A 5,091-nucleotide genomic window follows, 5' to 3' on the forward strand; every position below is an offset into this window, starting at 1 on the left:
CATCCTCACCCAAGACCCTGTCCTGCTGCTCTGTCTGGGGCTGCGGTGCCTCCTGAACCAGGCTCCTGCTGGGAGTTTGCTAATAGGGATTGGGAGGAAAGGAGAGAGGTTTTGAAACTCTGTTACAGAGAGAAAAGCTTCCAATTAACAGCTCCAATGGGTCAGTTTGGTGAGAAATGGAAGGACAGGGCCTTAGGGGTTCAGGCCTGAGGTCTGGATATCTCAATGCTGAAGTCACAGCTGCAGAGGCTCCTCCCTGGAGACTTGGAGTTGGAGATGACCCGTGGGAGCCTGAGGAGCCGTCGTGAACAATGGGGAACATTCACCAACTGTGAGGTGCTGGAAGAGGCAAACACAAAGCCCTCCAGGGACATTGTATTTGTCACGATGCTGCTGTGGAAGAAGTAAAAGCAGCCACATGTGCAAGGCCACACGAGGCAGACGGACGAGAAACCCTCCGGGCGAGCCAAAGAGGCCTGTCTCAAGAGAAGACTCTCAAAGGCCTGCTGATCTGCATAAAAGGTCTTTGGTTAAGGAAGACACTGAAGAACCCTTTTAGGAGTTTATTTTGAACACTATGAAAAGGTCAAAGTAATTAAAGTCATGAGAGAGAGGCATAATTTTGGTAACCTTCAGTGACCATGATTCTGTGATCCAAGTGTTGTTCAGAAATATCACGCCGTGGATGGCCAGAGAAGTACCACAGCTGTGGTGTGAGGCGAGCATTGTCTGACTGAGGGTTGGCCAATGCTTCATCCAGCCCAAGGTGGACTCTTTGGTGGTGCCTGAGATTTGGTTTTGATGGAATCCATTTTACTGATAGGCAAAACTTCAGTGGTTATGGTGGTTTTGGTGGCAGCCATGGCAGAGATAGCATATGGTGGTGGCAGAGAAGGTGAATGGATGTGGGAATAATGGAGGTGGCAGAAGCTACAATGCCTTTGGCAATTACAATCAATCTTCAAATTTTGTTTCAGGAAGGGACCAAAATGTGGGAGGCAGAAACCCTAGCTCTTATGGTCATGAGGGTCACTCTTCTGGCAAACCACAAGACCAAGGTGGCTCCAGGCGGTGGCGGTAGCTACAGGGACAGCAGGAGATTTTAATCAAGCCTTGGCAGGAAATCAATGCTGGGAAACAAGCCTTGGCAGGTGTGGAGAGCAAGAGAAGTGACAGGGAGGCTGCACTTCAGTCAGGGCTGACAGCCATCCCATGTGCCCTGTGTGGCAGCCGGAGTCCCTTCTGATGAGTCATTCTGATTGCTCAGGTTTTGTGCCATAAGGTTGATAAATATTTCCAATAACACTCCTGGTTAAAACAGATTTGTGAGCTCAGCCAAGCAGTATAGGGCTTCCTAAGCCAAATTTTACAGTGTGCCCCTTCAGGCCCAGGCTTCTGGAAATAACCCTAAGTACTCCTCTCGCAGAGCCGTTTCTTCTGTTGGACATGTCCTACAGGGCCCCCAAACAGCCCAGGTTCAGTAGTCACAGAATCAGGGAACACTGGAGTCATGAGGAGACCTTAGAAATGTTCTAATCCAACAACCTTATTTTACAGAAAGGAAAAGCACAGTACAGAGAGGTGGAAGGACGCGTCCAAGGTTACGATGCCGGTCAACGGAATCAGAATCCGTGTCTTTTTACTCTCAGATCTCTATCATCCCAGTTTATCTCTGTGTTCTTTTATTGGTTACTACCTCATTCCTCAGATTCAAATTAAAACTAGAGGCTGTACCAGTTTGAATTGTACTTGGCAGCAATCGCTTTAAATGAAAGAACATTTATTACTATTTACCTACAAAAAGTCTGGAGGGAGATACTTTCATTCTTTTTTCACGGACTCAAAGCTATCCACAAAGAACTAGGCTTCTGCATTGCCACCAAGTTGGCTTTTTGTCCTTGTGTTTGCTGTCTTATGACCACAAGAAGGTTGCCACAGCTCCAGGTGTTTTGTCTTCATACCAATGTCCAAAGCAGAAAAGAATAGGGTGGGGAGGACAAAACTATATTTCTTTTTATCTAGCTAGAAGGTGATTCCCAAAAGCTCCCTCACAAGACTTCCCCTTATAGCTCACTGGCCACTTGTTGTGGCAAGGGAGCCTGGGGAAGTAAATATCCAGCAGAAGTTCTAGAGGGGATAGTTCTAGTTGGCTTAGATCAATCATGATGCATTCTGTGGGGCGGGGCACATTTCTACCCAGAACAAGATAGGATCTTGTTGGTTAGGAAGGAAGGATGGTGTGGGAAGGACATGGTTTCTGGAGGCAACCTACAGTGTCTGCCACAGAGGCCGTTCAGCATGGTGGAGGGAATGTAGGCTTTGGGGTCAAAAAGACCTGGGTTTGAATCCTAGCTCTACTGTTTACCAGCTGGGTGATTGTGGCTAGGTTCCTGGGCCTCTCTAGGACTCATTTTTCTAACTTTAAAATGCAAGTAATATAAATAATGTATGTATTGTCTGACACACAGTAGGGGCTCAGTAAATTGTAGCTACAATTACTACTAATAATAATCCATCAAATACTTTCTTGTAATTTCAAGTATTCACATCCTTGCCAGTCTTTGAGGCAGGGGGTATGCGGTGATTCCTGAGACTGACCTGTCTGATCGCAGGAGAAGCAGGTGGTAGAGGGGAACTTAGATCTGGAGATACAAACATCTCCACCCCCTCACCATACCATGAAGTTTTGATTGTCCAGTGCATGTGGGCCAGCCATTGGAGGTGAAAGCCCTTTTAGAAATACCATCTAAATTCTATTTTTCCGTCTTCCAGAGAGACAGTCAATGCAAACAAGAGAAGCAGAAGTCTCCTGAGGGCCCTGGGGCAGCATACCCTGGCCCTGGCAGGCCCTGTTCTATTTCAGTGTCGTGAGCCAGGACCCTACATGAGTCAAGACCCCAGAACAGATTGTTCATTTATGGTGGGGAGCTTGAGTTGGAGATCTGCTCTTTTGCCTGCCTGGCATTCATTTCCCATTTATAACCGACCTGCGCTCACTCCTGGTCCACTCAATGAAGGGCTGACCTCACCAGCTCTGCTCCAGGGCTGGGCACGTGATCTGGACCCGACCAATCAGCATTTTTATCTCTTGGCCAAGATGACTGACTTTGGGTTGGGCATGTAACCCAAGCCAGAACAATGAGACTCAATTCTGGAACTTTTGCTGGAGTTGCTGGGAAAGAGGTCTTCTCTTTTGGCTGAGAGTTGCTAGCTGTGTGGCTGATGTAAGCCTGAAGTTTCCAGGGTTGCATCCACCTGGATCCCCCACCAGGGACAACAACCTGGCCAGAGCCTGCCTGGGAAGGAAGATAGGCAAGAATGGAGAAGCAGGTCTGAGACCTACAGCCCTACAGATATTGTTGGAACCTTTAAACCCAGCCATGCCTGAACCCATCAAATCTACCTTTGGATTTTCCAGTTACACAAGTCCAGAAATTCCATTTTGATCCTTAAGCCAGTTTGAATTGAGTTCCTGGCATTTTTTTCTGCAGGAAGTCTCCTAATTTGAGAAGAGAGATTCTTTTCCTATCCTCCCTAGATAAAATGAAAACCACTCCAGCCAGCCTTGCTGTTTCTCTGCTCTTTAGCTGAGTCTAGTCCTGCTCTCCTAGCTAAAGGCATCATGGATTGTTCTTCAGCATCAAAGGTTGACACCATGACTGACTCCATCTCCAACAAAGACCCAAGGATTGAGGGATTTCAGTTGGAGTGGGAGACACCTGCGAGCAGAGGCTTTCTATGGAAAAGACCCAGGCTTTCTATTGCTTTGCTGACTAGGGCTTTCTATGGAAATTTCTTCTACACTTTTAAGCAATTAGACATCTGCTGTGACATTATGGCCAGCTTACTACTGTATAAGCCATCAACATGACATTAGTATCGACTTCCTCAAAGCATCCCTGTGCTCACTGGGTAGCAGGCTTGTGACTGTTGGCTCATGTTCAATAAATCAGGCAGCCGACGAGAAGGAAAAGTTGAAGTTTTGCAGAAATTAGGGCAAGGCAGTCCATGCATTTTTACTGACTTCACCTTTCTCACTCAAGTAAGTGTTTAATGAGGTAGAGAGAAAGGTGTTATCACAGATTTGAAATTATTCTCCAGCACCAGCTTTCCAGGGGGAGTAAAGCCATTAATCTATCCCACAGCACAAGCTTGTCTCCAGAGGGGCTGACCCTGTTTGTACTCGTGCTGACCTTTCATCATGGAAGGAAGGCAACCTACCTGAGGACTTTGTAGAGGATACTTTATAAATCTAGCACCTGTTCGTAAATGTGCGTTGATTTTCACCTCTCTCTCTTCAGCACCTCTCCGCCTTCAGCTTTCTTCATGTCTATTCTAAATGGGAGGATGAGAATGAGTGCGCACAGACGAGGACTGGTCCAGTCCCTAGGGTCTGGCAGGACTGGCTTTGGGGCCCTGTGCAAGCATATCATGCTCTTTTGTTTTTCTATGGTCTTCCAACCTCCAACCTTGGCTGGTTGGCTGATTCCTATTCTTGGACTCGCCCCTGAACTTATATTCATCCACACCTACAACAGTGCCTGATACATAGTAGGCATGCGATCCAGGCCACAGTGAGGCACAGCTCCAAAGGCACCATCCAGATTTAGTCTACATGGTGCTCCAGGGTGCCATTTATATAGAAAACAATGAGAATGGGGCCCCGTGGAGTTGGGTAACTCAGTGACTGATGTATTTTGTTGATGAATAGACGAATGAATGAATGAAATCCTCACTGGTCATGCTTTGTCTTCTCTCTTTGGACACACAAGGTTCTCCTTCTTACTAGCTTGCCTTTAAATTCTATTCATAAATATTGACTAGATGGTATCAGCCTCTGGATTAATTCTGTTTTCATGTCTAACTGCTTTCCATTTAGGCCATTTGACTGCTTATTCTAGCTTCTGGACAAGTTCGCTCAAGCAGCCAATTCTTTAGTTTCCTGGCCCTCATCATCCTCCTTCTCCAGATGTGTGGCCACCCTCTACCCGCTCTCTCCCCTTCCTCTGTTTACTCCTGCTTACTCCCGCATGTGGACTTTTACCCCTGGAACATCAAGGCACTAGGATCAGTGGTGTTAGCTTCTTTGTT

The 5,091-nt window shown here is 46.8% G+C and overlaps 1 pseudogene; it reads left to right on the forward strand.

Moving 5' to 3' along the window:
- The first annotated feature begins 225 nt into the window (after positions 1-225).
- LOC147916446 (heterogeneous nuclear ribonucleoprotein A1-like 3) lies at positions 226-1,081 on the forward strand (annotated as a pseudogene).
- Positions 1,082-5,091: the final 4,010 nt, after the last annotated feature.

Source organism: Ceratotherium simum, chromosome 8, assembly GCF_057802395.1.
Source record: "Ceratotherium simum simum isolate JZ-2026a chromosome 8, ASM5780239v1, whole genome shotgun sequence".
NCBI classification, from domain to species: domain Eukaryota; kingdom Metazoa; phylum Chordata; class Mammalia; order Perissodactyla; family Rhinocerotidae; genus Ceratotherium; species Ceratotherium simum.